The following is a 16,616-nucleotide window of genomic DNA, read 5'->3' on the forward strand; positions in this document are numbered from 1 at the left end:
CTCCTTCAAAGAGGCATTAAGTAATCCTTGGACTTTTGGACCCACCGAGTCAGTCAGTCCCCATCCCCGGCTAGATGTCACAGACCACGAAGGGCAAGGGTGGCATATACATGTGGTTGGCTGGATCTTTCCAAGGGCTGTGTCTACATGATCAGGCCACAACTGAAACTGATCCCAGACAACCTGACTCGATGGTGGTTTGGACACCTTTCCTGGACCTGAAACAACAGCAGTGTCAAGTTCTGTGTGAATTCATGTGGCTTTGTCCTTAAGATGCTTAGCAAATTTGTCACAGCAAGCTTCAAAGGGTTCTCATATTTCAGCCATTGGGCCCGATTTTAATAGCCCTTTCACCACCCAGAATAACTCTGCCAGATGTAATGATTGCAGCAAAGTAAGCTTTCTTTGCTGTCATTGCTGCCACATGGCGGGCATGATAATGTGCTGTTACCTGTGGTTGATGGCATTCATTCTGAGACTTATGCCACTTGCACTCAAGCTGTCATCCTGCTTGCTTAATTGCTCGTAGCTCCCCCCAAAACCAGCAGGCTGACTGGGCTCTGCCTTGCACAAGAAGGCGCTTGGGAGTGATTGTGTCAATAGCCCTCACCATCTCACCGTTCCACAGTGAGACCAGGTCTTGAAAGGAGTACCAGCTCTGTCAGCCAGAAATTCCCCAGAACCTTTCAGATTCCATTTTTCCCCATCAGTGAATCATCTTAATTGGTCTCCCGCCCCCGCAGAGGGGAATAGTAATAGTGAGTCCAAACCTTACTAAGAAACAGATTGACCATGACAACCAGGTTAAATCAGCACAGGACAATCTCTTCCCCCAGCCCTTCAACCTATGCTTGTGCTGCACTAAGTACTCAGGTAGACATAGCTGTGTGAAATCAACATCACACAGGTTATTCAATGTCATTTGTCTCTACTACCAAAAAGTCCCAGCATTTTGAACCTGCAAGCTATGGCTCCAGTGTACCACTGATAAAACTAGTCATGCACTCAGAGAAAATAATGTTGTATTTTATTTTATTTACAGCATTATACCCTGCCTTTAGCCAAAAAGGATCATCCTCTTTGTTATCCTAATCCAGCCTTCCCCCAAACTGCTGCCCTCTAGATGTTTTGGACTACAACTCTCAGAAATCCTGACCATTAGCCATTCAGGCTTGGGCTGGTGGGAGCTGAAGTCCAAAATATCTGGAGGGCACCTGAAAGGAAAGGTTCCTCCTGTGCAAGCACTGAGTCATTGCTGACTCCTAGAGGGATGCCGCTCTTGCCGGCGTTTTCATGGCAGACTATAGCGGGGTGGTTTGCCATTGCCTTTCCCAGTCGTGACTACCTTTCCCCCAGAAAGCTGGGTACTCATTTTACCGACCTCGGAAGGACGGAAGGCTGATTCAACCCAAGCTGGCTACCTGGGACCCAGCTTCTGCTGGGATCGAACTCAGGTCGTGGAGGTTGCATTACTGCTGCCTACCACTCTGCGCCACATGAGGCTCATAGGGGGGCACCTGACAGGGGAAAATAACATTACAATCATTGAACTGTGCTCATACAATTAGTGTTAAACCATGTTTTAGTGTCACATGCCAACCAGTTCAATGCCTGTAACGTTGAACTGGTTGGCATGTAACACTAAAACACAGAGTCATAGAATAGTAGGGTTGGAAGGGGCCTACAAGACCATCAAGTCCAACCCCCAAGTTTAACACTAATTGTATGAGCACACATACTTGCCCCTCCTCCTTATACATATACGGGATGGGTGGGGGCACCTTCAGCTGGCTTGTTTAGTGATTGACCAGAGTTTATTTTAATTCACTATCTCTGGTTTGTATGTCAGGGCAAGCCAGGCTTTTTTGAAAGTGAAACTAAACTCTGCTGAAGTCCTCCTAGCCATGTGGGAGGAAGAGAGGGGAGGGGGAACACATGAGACAAAGGTTTTGGTCAGGTAGGTTCAGGCTTGTGCATGTAGCGCTAAGCCATGGTTTAGTGTTATGGGTGAACTGGCTCACTGATAAAATGGTTTCCCAAGCCCCTGTTGAGAGAAATGGTGGAGCAGATATATTCTGAAAAAATGAACAAATGTTTTAGGATTTCCACACCATTTAAAAACTGGCTTTTATTTAAAAAGATGTTTAGTGTGAGGACAGATGTCAACATATGGTTCATTTTCCAAATTTAAGAACATAAGAAGAGCCATGCTGCATCAGACCAAGGGTCCATCTTGTCCAGCATTCTGTTCACACAGTGGCCAACCAGCTATTGACAGGAAATCCACAAGCAGGACATGAGTGTAACAGCATCCTCCCGCCCATGTTCTCCAGCAACTGGTGTACACAGGCACACTGCCTCTGACACTGGAGGTAGCATATAGACTTCAGGACTAGTAGCCATTCGTAAGCCTTCTCCTCCAGGAATTTGTCTAACCCCATTTTAAAGGCATCCAAATTACTGGCCATCGCCACGTCTTGTGGTAGTGAATTCCATAGTTTAACTATGCACTGCATGAAGAAGAACGTCCTTTTACCTGTCCTGAATTTCCCACCAATCAGCTTCATGGGATGAACCTGGGTTCTAGTATTATGGGAGCAGGAGAAAAGTGCTTAATGAACACTGAAATGCATACTTAGCCAAAGAGCACCGAGTTGAAACATAAATTGCACAATAATCTTAGAAGTACACAGGATAACCAGCTTTCCCTCTTCTACTTGAGTTGTTAGTTCTTAAGTTACTTACAATGACATCATATGTTATGAATACATATCCTTGGGGCAACATTTGTAACATTCTATGGGGGAAACATACAGTGGGGTTATGTAAAGCTGTTGATGTGAATCATATTGTTAGAATGTTGAAGAAACACTATGAGTTGAAGTTACACCTCCAAACTTTTTCAACAGTACATGAGGTCTTGATGTTGTCTTAGCCAGAGGGGACAGATTGGATGCAAGATCTGGAATTTGCATCTAACCTACTCTAGGGTTTGATTTCCTTTGCAAGTATTAATCAGAGCAGCTTTGAAATAATTCTTAATAGGTTTGGGAAAGGAAAGGAGACAGTGTTTGGGGAGTTCAGAGTTGTACAAGTACTTCCACAAGAGGTAGAAAGGTTTATGCATTAATTTAATTTACTTTATATCCTGCCTTTCTGCCAAAAATGGTAGAACGGTGGCTAACAATAAAAACCAGATTAAAAACAAAAGAATTAATTAAAACATGGCATAAAAAGTAAATAAAAACACAATGAAAACCACCACAACAAAAAAGAAATAAGCAGCGCAACCAAACTAAATTACACCCACCATCATCAATAGATCAGCTTATATACCAAAGGCTTGCTGGAATAAAAATGCTTTTGCGGAAAGGCAACAGAAAGGGGGGCCAACCTTGTCTTCTTCTGCAGGGAGTTCCAGAGCCTGGGAGTAATCCCTGAAAAGCCCCCCGCTTGCATCCCCACCAAATGTGCTTCCAATGGTGGTGGGTACCGAGAAAATGGTGGCTTTGGTTGTGCACATACCATGCTGAAAATGCAGTTTTTGGTATAAGTTATGCATACTATTATGCATACTAGCACATGTTCATATAGTGCTTTCCCCCCAGTACTACGTTTAGAGTGCAATTCTATGCATGCTTAGACAGAAAAAAGTCCTACAACTCAGAGCATGTCCAGGCCGCCATGCTGCCTTGGGGATGCTGGGAATTGTCGGAACTTTTTCTGTCTACACATGCATAGATTGCACCTTTAAGGGCCTAATTAGATAGTACAAGGATGTCCATGATTCTTTTATCTGCATTTAAAAAAATCACAGTGAACCTGGGCAGGCTGTGAATCTGAGTGAGGAAGGGAGAGGGTACTTTCTTCCTGGTTTGCTTTTCAGCTCAAAATGGCTCTTCCCAAGCTGCCTGTTTCACCCATGGGGGAAAGCATACAGAGTTCCCACATGTTTTTCTCCTTCAGTGAACAAAGCAACTTGAAGAGAGGGATTTTGAACTGGAAAACTTCTAGAACCTGTTCTAGAATGGGAAGAGGGTTTTCTTGGTGGGGTGGTTGGTAGAAGAGCCAACCTTTTCCCATATGTCAAACTTGTTTCTGCATTGAGCAATCCATGTCGGACTCAACCTTGCCCTGAATTAGGTAGTCATGGCAGCATGTAAGAGGCACAGGCTTGCTCCTAAGAATGGTGACTAGCTCACCAATCCAGGACTGAAGCATGATGTACTGTATTATGGTGCAAGCTACAATAACCTGTCCAGACAATAGAGTAGTGCAAATGTATGATCTGGTGTGGGCCAGCAACTTCATTCCTCTCTTACTTAACTAGGTGGAGAGCTCAGTGGTAGGATGGACAAACAGATACCTGCCTAGCAAATCCACCAGCCCCTTATTCAGTGACAACAGGTAAGTAGGACTCCCTGCACGCACCATGAACAGATAGGGCTGCTAACCTGCTACCAAAGAACACCTATGAGGCAGGCTGCTACCCTTGCCTTGTGGCCCCCTCTCTCTGAATCTTCCCCAGCCCATTCTTCCTTTGAAACTGTAAAAGTCCACTAAAGTACTCTTGGGAGTCGTAGGATGTGAACTGTCCCCTCACTGTTTCCCCTTGTAATATATCACAATAGCAAGTGTCTAGAAATTGTTAGCCCAACAACTTAATGGACTCAGGTGAACAGACTGAATAGTGGCTCTGATAAGCTGAATTGGCTGCAAGGAATTGTTGCTAGCTTGGGCAAGTGGGTAGCTGTAAGGCTGTACCAGAGGTGTACCCAGGGCTGTCCAAGCCCAACCTTTCCTTGCATATATTGACTCATAACTTGGCAACTCCATTGTCTTCCTGTGCCCTTTTGCACCTTTTGGTATAATGCTGTCTTATCTTTCGGCTGCCTTATAGCTCTGTTTCCTGCTCTTGAAAATGTGGATATATAAATATCTTTAGCCAAACAGTGGTAGAGACGCTGTCCTTCTTAGATCCTTATAGTGAAGCAAAAAACATAAGAATGTGTGGAGAGAATAATGAGTCAAATACTGAAACTGTTGACATGGGAGGAAAAAACAGAAAGAATAGTCGAAGAGAGAAAAAGACATTAGATAAAACTCTAGTAAGGACAGTGTGAATTCCACTTAACCATGGGATTTGTTACTGGGGCACTGAACTCAGGCTCTTACCATCTCAGGTTTTGTTATTTTAAAAAACAAGTTTCTAACCCTTTACTTATGGCAAGGGTGGGTAATAATTTTTTTTTTAATGAAAGGCCATTGACCCACAGGGAAAATAATTTGGGGGGCTCCCATGGCAGCCATTTTGTGGTGGTGCAATATGTGTAATGCTTCAGTCTAGCAGACAATTAAATCAAGAAGACTGAAAACAAAGTATCTGAACCAATCTGAGCTGCCGGCAAGAAAATTTATTATTTTTTTAAAGTGGTTGTGGGGAGGTAGGGCACCTTGGCAGCACCAAGAAAAGTGTCCAAGGGCACACTGTTGGCTACAGGGACCACATTCACTACCCCTGATGTAAGCAACTCAGTGGTTTTAAAAAGCTAGCTTTCCCACTTTCCTTTACATCCCAGTGTTTATGGAAAATACTGAGGGGAAATTTCTAATTACCTGTGAAACTGTTATAGCCAATTCTAACAAATAATTACCTCTTATCATGAGGCAATTACTCAAAAAACCATTTCAAACTGAAACATGTGAGCTTATCCCACAGTTAACAGAATCCTGTCTCTAGGTGCTTCTCTGTAGCTGTATACTGCATATATTAAGCAAGGCACATAACTGTATGTAGAGACCTTTTACCACACTGTCTTTTTTCTACTTTCCATTGTCCCCTGTTCAGGCAATTGCAGGCACAGGAGACAGGCATTAAGAAAAGGAGACAAGCTTTTAAGTAGGTCTGTTCAAAGTAAGGAGCAGTGTTGTAGGAGAGCATATTAGCTACAAGCTGGCCTACTCATAGGTGTGAAGATTCCCAAATGCTGCCAGGCTATGTTGGAAAAATAAAATAAACTGTGTGGCTCAAAAGGTATTATTTGGTATCTTGTGACCTTTAGTGTTTTCCCAGTGTCATATGATTATATAAGAATGTTAGCTTTAATTAAAAAACACACATCCTGCTTGTTCAGAAAAGTATGAACAAACATGTAGATACAACATGCTCAAACCCACAAACCATTTTTTAAGAAAGAGACTTACTCTTCTGTGCAGCATAAAGCCTTTAAGATGATAGCTGCCATGTGTCTGAACATGTAAACTGACAGTATTGAAACTTGTGTTAGGGAGGTATATTACATGAATAGTCACAATTGAATGCAGACTAAAGTGCATTTAAATTCACTGTGATCAATGGCCTTAAGCATGATTAATTTAGCATTGTGTTTTGTCCACTGAATTTTAGGGGTAAGACCCGATTCATTACAGCATGCATTTTTTTCTTTCTCAGTTAGTCCATGCTGTGAGATCCTCTTATAAGGTTAATAGAATATTTTAAAGACCATGATTTTAGCTTTAGCTTTATATTTTCACAAACACCCAAGGTCTGTTGAAATGTGATCTTCTTGAGAGCTACCATTAAACACTGCCACTTCTGCCCTCCCAGTTGATATGAATGAAGATTATGGAGAACGAGTACTTGACACATTGTGACTCTGTGCTGCCTACCCTGGATTTAAGTCAAATGACTGCTACTAAGCCTTTTATTCAGTGTCAGTCCCATTGACTCTAGCCATATTCTGATGTGCTTGGCAAATTATTTGTGTTATTATTATACCTTTTAAAAAAGAATCTTGTGTAAATCTCTTCTGGTGTAGACGAATCTAGTCAAAACATTACAAAAATGTTCAGGATCCAGAGAAGCCCGTAAGCTGTTTTTCTACTTCTTCTGCACTAATTTTATCTTGGTTCCCAGACCTCAGTCTGCTAATGCCAGTGTAGAATAGGAACTACTCATCTATATACTCTCATTTTGCAGGCATGCACACTTATTTTTGCATGATGTTACCCTACAGAGTCTATTTAAGGGCATCTGTGTGAGAAATGTTTATTTAGAAGTAGAAACAAAAAAGAGTTCTTGTTCTAGCCTTCAAATAATTGTGATCTCTACCACAGTAAAGGCCAGGGTATTTTTGTATGTACAGAAAGTGTGTGTGCATGTGTGCGTGCATAAAGAAGTGCTTGAAAAGTGTGTGTGTGTGTGTGTGTGTGTGTGTGTATATATATATATATATATATATATCACAATTCTCTTTCTCTCCCTCCCCCTCTCTCCATATACACATATATCTATATCTGTTTCTAAGTATCTCCCACATTGGCAAAAGCTACATCATGTGACTTTTCTGATTGTGTGTGTGTTGCTAATCATAGAATCACAAAATAGTAGGCTTGGAAGGGGCCTACTATTAGTCTGGCAGGATTTGTTCTTGACAAATCCATGTTGGCTTCGAGTAATCACTGCATTGTTTTCAAGGTGCTTACAGATCGATTGCTTTATAATCTGCTCCAGAACTTTCCCAGGGATCGATGTCAGACTGACTGGTCTGTAGTTCCGAGGTTCCCCCTTCTTACCCTTTTTGAAGATAGGGACAATATTAGCCCTCCTCCAGTCATCTGGCACTTCACCCGTCCTCCATGATTTCTCAAAGAGAATAGACAGTGGTTCTGAGAGTTCTTCTGTCAGTTCCTTTATTACTCTAGGATGCAGTTCATCTGGCCCTGGAGATTTGAACTCATTCAAAGTAATGAGGTGTTCCTTGACCATATGCCTATCGATCTCAAGCTGCAATCCTGCCCCTTCAACCTGTACTTCGCCTTTGCCGGGGGGGTGGGGGTGTCATCGACTCTCTTTCAGGAGAAGACTGAGCTGAAGTAGGAATTGAGCACTTCTGCCTTTTCTTTATCATCTGTTATCATTTTGCCATCCTTATTTCGTAGTTGAACCACCACTTCTTTCCTCTGTCTTTTACTATGCACATATCTGAAGAAAACCTTTTTGTTGCTTTTAGAATCCCTTGCTAACCTCAGCTCGTTCTCAGCTTTAGCCTTCCTGGCACCATCCCTGCAATTCTGTGCTACCTGCCTGTACTCTTCCTTTGTCGCTTGGCCTTCCTTCCACTTCCTATATGTGTCCTTTTTTGTTTTCAGGTCATCTCTCAGCTTTTTGTGAAGCCACATTGGCTTCTTCTGTTGTCTTCCACCTTTTTTTCTTGTTGGAATTGTTTGTAATTGTGCCGTTAGAATTTCGTTTTTAAAAAACTCCCACCCATCTTGGACTCCTTTTCTCATTAGAGTCGGTAAAAGAGGTTAAATACCTTAAGAATATAGAAATGGACTTCTAGCTTGATATTTTCTCATGATGCTGATTCACAAGCATCCTAGTTTGCTGGGGTGGCAGAGTAAAGAGGCTTCTGAACCCTCACTGGCTGTGCATAGGAAGTAATTGTACCGGAGGATTGAGGCCTACCACCTACCATCCTTGCCCTTCTGAGTTATTAAAAGCTGCCAGGGCCAGGATTGCCAACTAGACCTCAGAAGTAGTTAATGCTTCTTTGAGGGAAGGGGTAGTCCCTACAGTCCTTAAGAGGGCAGTGGTGAGAAACCCCTGTGGAAAAATTCAAACCTGTACCCTGTCGTCTTGGGTAATTATCACCTGCTGACAAAATTCCATTCTTGACCAAGATACTGGAGAGGGTGGTGGTGTCTCTATTCTAGGCAGTTTGGGATGATACTGATCATGCCAATTTTGCTATCATATGGAAAGTATCTTGGTTGAGATGGAAACTACCTTGCTTGCCCTGGTAGATCATATATGAAGGGAAATGGACTGGGGAGAGTGCAATCCTGTTAGTTATACTGGACCTCTCAGCGGCTTTTGTTACCGTTGATCATGGTATCTAGCTGGAGCAGAGTTGCAAGGGTATTTTGGTGGTTCCAGTACCTTCTGGCAGGGTGAACTTAGTTGGTGATGCTAGAGGACTTCTTTTCCACCTCATGGCCTTTGGTTTTGAGTAGGGTTGATAAAAATCAACGATTTCTTTAAAAAAGTAAAATAAAAATCAGATGTTATAAATTTAAATCAGATTTTGAAATTTTCTTTAAAAAATTAGTAAATGGATATTTGGTCTGCTTTTCTTGATGTTTACGTGTAATTTTCTGTCTTTTTTTAGAATTTTGTATTTAATAGAATACTGACATTTTTAATGTATGTAATTTTCTGTCCTTTTTTCCTCTTTCTCTTTTTTTCTTTTCTCTTCACAATTTGTTTTGTTTTGTTAAAATAACAATAAAAGATTAACAGAAAAAAACAATTAGTAAAAGAAGAGCTTAGGTCAAAGATATAATCATGAATACTAATTATATACCTTCTAATTATATTCTATGAATATGTTAACAGCAGTTTATGGAGATGGGAGATAACCTGATTGGTCCTATTCTGCACTGAAGGTGGTGTACAGAAGCCCATGTGTGCGCTCTCTCTCTCTCTCTCTCTCTCTCAGCTTTGCCTCTCTCTAAGTGCAAAGATAGAGAAGGTAAATGAATAGAGTATTTGCCGAGATGGAGTAGATCTGAACAAGGCGGAGGAGTCGGGATATAAATGCAAGGGATAGGGGAACGGAACAGAAAGTGAAACCAAAAGTGAACAGAACATAGTCATGCAGTCTTGACTCCTGAGGAAACTTCTGCTGCATGTATCCTCCACTGTGTACCTATCTTCTAATGAAAGCTGTATGAATATGTATTGAGGTTATATTAAACAATAATGTACTTCTACTAAAAATGATGATTAAATAGAATCTTCCTCACTAGTGATTTACACTGTGATTTAAATAATTAAAATTGAGGCCTTCAGAGAAGGGATTTAAATCATGATTTAAATCCAATCAGCCCTGGTTTTGAGGGGTTCCACAAGGTTCCATCTAGTTCCTTGCGCTCTTTAACATCTACACGAAACCACTGAGTGAAGTCATCTGGAGGTTTGGGCTAAAGTGTCATCAGTATACATTCCTACTTCTCATTTTCATCTGTTAATCCAGGTTAGGGATGTGCGAACGGCACCCGCTGAAGTACCGCCCCCGCTCGAGCCCCCCCGGACCAGTGCTCAAGTGCTCATGGCCTTGGCGAGCCACCCGCACTCACCCTGGCTCCTGTCCGCGAGTGCCTACCATTTTGCTGAGGTCTTTTTTTTACAAAAAAAGAGCTAATTAAAATGTGCATATTTAAATATGCGCACATTCGGGCTGGGAAAGCTTGATATACGGAATATTAGAGGCATAATGAGCGAGGCCAAGGGCTCTGCGGGCATGGTCTGGGGGTGCGGGCAGTGAGGGGGGAGCCTGACAGACTCCCGGACCCAGTTGGGCGTCTGCACCATCCCTAATGTCAAGGGCTCCTTGGAGGGCTCTCTCAGTCTAATCCAGTAGCCAAGTCCAGACACAGACAAAGGGATTCTTTTCAAAGCTTTATTCTTCTTTTACAACTTAACAACTCTACAGGTAGCAACTAGATCTGAGCAGCAGCACCCCTATGCCCTAAGTTGGAACGGTTGGTCCCCGTTTGAAAGGCAATTACTGGCAGACCCCTGAATATAAGGACTAGGGAGAGTCCCTCCCCTTTTCCCTTGGATCCTCTGGGCGCAACCATTCTTTGAGCGCCAACCGGGCACTACGCCTCCTTTCTGCGCCCTCTATTTGGTGCCGCTCTCTGCGTCTGTGCCGCGCATCCACCAAGTCTGCTATCTGTGCTGGGTCACTCCCTGGACTGCTTTCTAATCTAGGAATGTTGGTGGGAGGAATCTCTGTCAGCTGCGGGCCCTGGGAAAAAGGGGCGCGCTCCTCTCCCAGGAGCGACTGCTCTTCCTCCGAATCAGAACTACTCTGGGATTCTATGGGCTCAGTGTCCACCCTGACACCTAATTCCAGTGAAGTTGGGGGACTCCTGAAAGTGTCTGGAGGCAGTTTTGGGGTGGATGAGGGTGAACAAACTGAAACAGACAAGATGGAGGTACTGTGGGTAGGGAAGTCAATTTACCTGGATGGAGGTGTTCATTTGGTTATGGATGGGGTCACATTCCTGAAGGCCAAGTTTTCTCTTGGGCTTGATACTATCTATGGAAGCACAGGAGGTGGTGGTGGCGGCTAGTCGTAATTCTTACCATCTTAGGCTGCAATGCCAGCTGCAACCCTGTCTAGGATTGGTGGACCTCACCTTAGTTACTCATGGTTATATCCAGGCTAGACCACTGTAACATGCTGTATGTGGGGCTGCCTTTGCAGATGGTTCAGAGGTTTTAGCTAGTGCAGAATACAGCTGCCTGGATGCTTGTTAGTGCTAAGCTGTCAGAGCATATCAGTCCAATCTGGCAGCAGCTGCACTGGCTGCCTATTCACTTCCAAGCCTAATTAAGAATTCTGAAATATCTTTTAAGCCATAAATAGTTTGGGACCAGGTTATCTGAAGGACCACTTGCACCCATATGAGCCTGCGTGGGCCCTGGGATTGGGCACAGAGACCCTGCTTGTGGATCTTCCAGAAGGTGCTATCACACTGAGAGGAACACAAGATAGGGCCTTCTCAGTGGTGGCCCCTTGACTCTGGAGCTCCCTCCCTGGAGAGTTGTATTTGTGCCCTCCCTTTTAGCTTTGAAATGGGCCCTAAATACTTATTTTATTTCATATCACCTTTGGATAGGAGCTGGATGAGTTTAATTTATTATTGCTTGTCTTTTAATTGCTCTTAGAATGTAAAATAAATAACTATAAGCAAATTAGCTCCTCTTGCATGATCTCTAGTGTTTGGGCATAACCACATTGCTGTGAGAATCACCTGCGCTGCTCCTTCAACATAAAAATTAGCCCACTGTTTTTATTTTTTTATTTTTTTGCATTAGTGCTTTCCTTATGAAATTACCAAGAGTCCCAGAGAACCAGGCATTCAGGTTTTTCATTGGAAGACATACGTGTGTGTGTGTGTTTTCCATGTATTGCCATTATTAGAGATGAAAGCGGAACACTATTAGCCCTTTCCTCTGAAGCCTTCTTCCTGATTCAGAATGCTTGTGGTAAGCTCATCTTTTCCTTCTGTCTTTATGCTCACACCCCCTTATTTTTATAAGGGCTTACACCAGCTTCCTGTTACATTCTCTGCATGAACATCAGCCTTTTTCTTCTTCCATTTGAACCTCTCAGTTCAGATTGTAGCTCATTATTTTTCATACCCCTAGCCACCTTCTCTTTTTTGCACACGCTGTACTGCTGTTGATCTTCTCGGTCTCTTTCTCCCATCCTTGTCTTTGTGTCTTCTGTAGTGCCAGCTCCTCACAGTCCCTCTCTGTTAATAAAATCACAATATTTCCCTCTCCTCTCTTAAGGCCTTCCTGGAGGCCCATCTCTTCAGCTAAGCCTTTTCTGTATCACTTTTCTGTAGAGCCTCATCTTACCTACATGTCTTAAAAATATAAATACATAAAATATAAGACCTTTGCACTTTGTCCATGTGTTCTACCACTGAGCTAAAATGTAAATTTAAGAAATTAACAATTAAAGAAAAAATGACATACAACTTTGAACAAATAAGTACAGTTAACAAGATTAGCAGTAATAAAACTTCAAACTTCAGATGCATGACAAGATGGATGCACCAGGCTGGGTGTCTGCAAAGCTAGCAGGTAAAGAATTTGGAAGCTACCTTATACATAGTCAGACCGTTGGTCTATCTAGTGACTGGCAGAAGTCCTCCATGGTTTCAGACAGGCATTTTTCCCAGTCCTGCCTGGACATACTGTGGTTTGAACCTAGGAGCTTTTGCACTTAGACCATGTGCTCTACCACCGAGCTACAACCCCTTTACTGAGCTACAACCCCTTCCAACAAGGATTACATTAGCCATGAATCTGGTGAGACATTCTGAAGACTTGGGGTGGCCACAGAAAAAAACCTAATCACACCCTGCAACTCTTCTTACTTTGTGCAGTAATGAAACTTCATAAAAGGGCTTTCCCCATGGAATTTAAAGGCTGTATCTGTGACCATTGTGCATTGCTACCTAATTTGTTGTAGACTTCCAAAGCAATTTCTAAATGATGAGGAGGTCAAAACCTTCCTGGGATAATGTTGATTTCTGTACGTTGTTGTCAGTTCTGTGAGTCAACTATCCAAATAGCTAAGTTGCTATTTTCTTTCTGTCAAATTGGAGGAAATTATTTCCTGAGGTTTCGACACGGATTTCCTTTTGTAATAAATATCTAAACAAAACCCTCCTTAAGGCTTAAACGGATGGTTTCTGGAACTTGGCAGTGTCACAGGCTGAATTCTGCCACTATTTTAAAAGTAGTCTTTGTTTTCCTCTGTATATTGCAACACTTGAGTATCAAAAGTTAATCCGTCCTGCATATTCATGTCCTGCCGTTTTAAGACTGGTGTGTAATATTGTTCTATTAAATGAAACTTTGCATTCCACATGCTAGCTAAATGAATCTTCCTGCTTCATTTATTCTCCAAACCCTGCCTATTTTCATATTGTCATTTCTTTTTAGGGAAAGGATCTGTGTTCATGCAACAAGAGTGTAATAAAGTAATCTCTCAATAGCTTATTTGTATTTTCTGAACATGTCATTAAAAATCCATTTATAATTAACTGGACTGAGTTAAGAACCATATCCTGGTTCTTGCCTGAGGCTGAGACAAAATATGGCTAAATCGTATCTATATCTACTATTGAACTCAGGGATCTCTTGCCAATGGAGTGTCATATAGATGGCTGTGGGCTAAAAGGAAACTGTTTTGTATGTGGTTTTGGGTGCTGGTGGTTAAAAGAAAGAAACAGATGCATCTTGAACATGCAAATTCACCAGTGCTTGCCCATTTCAATACACAGGCAGAACTTGCAATGGCTGCTGTAGATCTAACACCCTGAGAGCCCCCACTTTTTTTGTCTGGTTCTGAGGAAGTACGTGATCTCAGACCATCTACTTATACTGAGCATTCTAGCTGCTCTTAGGCATGAGGAGCAATGTTGGATTAATGCGATGTGACCATGGTATCAGCATTGCTTGTGTATGAAAGCCATTCTCTGGAATTCTGGCTCATTGTGGACTAACTGCTTGCTGGTGCATGCAGCCTGTTCAGTTCTGCTTTGCTCTTCCCTACTACAGCAACCACTAAACAAACTAGGAAAGTTTGTTCCAAACAAGCTTGGAATTGTAAGCCAAGAATAAACCCTGCTTTGCGATTCTGGTTTGTCAAGAGAGCTATAAGCCAGGGATCCCGGGCTAATGTCCACTGTTAGACCTACATAGAATAGAGCCATTGAACTTTCATTCATTTCAATGGGTCTACTCTACATAGGACTAACATTGGATACCACCCCTGGTTTGAACGACACGGTAATTGGAGATGGGCAACCTGTGGCCATCCAGATATTTTGGCCTACAACTCCCATCAGCCCTACCTACCATAGCCAATGGTGAGGGGTCACGGGAGTTGTAGTCCAAAACATCTGGAGGGTGAAAAGTTGCTCACCTTATGCTAAACAACCTTCTCCTGGTTTGTTTAGCAGTTACTGTAGCAGGCAGGAGCAAACAATGGGAACATGCAATTCACTCACGATATGCCAGAATTCCAGAGGGCATTCCACAGAACTCCACTGTTTGTGTGTGAGAGAGACAGCACAAGTGGTGGGAACATGTGAGATGTTTGTGTGTAAGATGAGTGGACTGGTAACTCCCAAGGAAAGTTCAACTGGTCCTGTCTTGGATGGTTTTTAGATGAGCTGCCAAGACATTTTTATTTCACCAAGATTTTAATCTGTGTGTGTTTTTTTTTAAATGATTGTTAATCCTTCTCTCTGATGCTGTTTTTTTTTAAAGTGGTTGTTTTAAAGGTTTCCACTGCTTTCAGTTTTTATTGTATTAAGAGATAGATAGGCTTGAAAACCACCTTGGTACCCCTTTTGAGGACTAAAAAGCTGTATATAAATGCTTTTATAAATTAACTAAATAAACATATATGGGGAAGGGGAGCATGTGTAGAAAGGGTATTATATATAAAAAACAACAACCTGTTACATGGTTTTCCACTTACATTTCTTAATTACGTTTTGATTAAATAGTTGTCTATGTAACATAGCAGAATGATGTTTAGTTTCTTATATATCTTTGGAGATGCATGTGTTTGCTTCAACTTAATTGGCTTTATTTTTCATGAGGTTCTCTTATGATCTTTCAGCTGGGCCATCCCTCCTCCAGTTTTTTCTTTTTTGTGAGACACAGTCAGTTGAAAATAGGGATATAGCCTTTTTACCCTATGAGATAGTAATTTCTTTTAACACAATGAACCAGCTGTTTCTGGCTAGCATATGCACACACAAAGAAAGAAACATCTTGGTTTAAAACATGGATGAGCAACATGCAGGCTGCATGTCACCCCCGGTGGCCCTATTTTAATTTTCAGGAAAAGGGGGACAAAATCACTGTTTGCCATTGAAATTTGGCTTATAAAGGACAAATGGAGCTTGAAAACAAGCTCAGTTTGTCCAATCTAAGTCTCTGTAGCCACTACAAACTCCCCCCCCCATTTTTTTGCAGTGGCAGGAGTGTGGCCTGCAGTGAGTCGTGGGAGGGGATTTGCCCCCAGACTGCCTGCTTTTGACTTAGTGCAATACCTTTTGCTACCAGCTGAGAAACAAATGTATTTACACATTTAGGTGCTACAAAATCTGGGCTTCTGTTTGCTTGTTTTCACCATTCCGAGCTTGCTCACAGGCATTTTAATTTTTCAGAATTTCAAAATGATATGCTAGTGAATTTCCTAGGTATGGTTACCAGATCAAGAAAGTTGTCACTCTACCAGCCAAATAGAACAGGCTTCAGTATTAAACTGTAGTTTCAGTACATGCCAAGAACTGGTACACTTTGTGAGAAAGTAGATATTGTCTCTGTTTTAGTATAGCTGAAAATGAGGCATCAGTTATTGGCTGCCTCTGCCAAGCGCATTCTTGGGCAGGATGTACTAATACTGCCTGAAGTTGCTTTGCAAGTGTAATGAATTCCAAAACTGAGGCTGCTCCCTCATCTGGAAGCCACCCACTGACTCCCCCATTCTGTTTCTGGAGTAAGGACAGTATGTAAGAACCAGATATTAAAGGGAATTTTTCTACCTTCTCTCAGGAACAGATTTTCTTTATCTTTGGGAAGGGAAGGGAGCCAGTCTTATCCAACACCACCAGTCCCCCTTGCCTCAGGATATGAATCCTGAAGGAAAGAGCTGGTGTATATACAGGGAGGCCTGAGAGAAAAACACACATTAAAAACAAAGATAGCTGCACTGGCCCATGAGGGAAAAAAATCCACGCTTAGGCAATGCTTTTATTGTTGTTAAGTCGACTCCAACTCTTCCTGACCCCATGGACCATAGCACGCCAGGCCTTCCTGTCCTCCGCTCTCCAATCAAAATGCCACAGAACGAAAGAATATGCAAGCTTTCAAGTTCTCCAGACTTCCAAACATGTTTCTTGGTGGGCAGAAGGTAGATCTGCAGATGTTTTGGATTTCAACTCCCAGAAGCCCCAGCATGGCCAATGGTCAAGACTGCTAGGAGGTGAAGTCCAAAACATCT

At 42.3% G+C, this 16,616-nt stretch overlaps 1 protein-coding gene across 13 annotated transcripts in view; it reads left to right on the forward strand.

Moving 5' to 3' along the window:
- ST3GAL6 (ST3 beta-galactoside alpha-2,3-sialyltransferase 6) overlaps positions 1-16,616 on the forward strand; it is a 160,433-nt gene that overhangs the window by 44,817 nt on the left and 99,000 nt on the right. For 4 of the 13 annotated variants that reach the window (XM_084843183.1, XM_084843190.1, XM_084843188.1 and 1 more), the window contains one exon: positions 4,331-4,407. The exons of the other annotated variants lie outside the window; for them this stretch is intronic. The gene's annotated coding sequence lies outside the window, so the exon portion shown is untranslated. The remainder of the gene's footprint in view (positions 1-4,330; positions 4,408-16,616) is intronic. 13 annotated transcript variants of the gene reach the window in all.

Source organism: Heloderma suspectum, chromosome 3 (assembly GCF_057233095.1).
Source record: "Heloderma suspectum isolate Gila_16-S chromosome 3, 16-S_ref, whole genome shotgun sequence".
Classification (NCBI taxonomy): Eukaryota; Metazoa; Chordata; class Lepidosauria; order Squamata; family Helodermatidae; genus Heloderma; species Heloderma suspectum.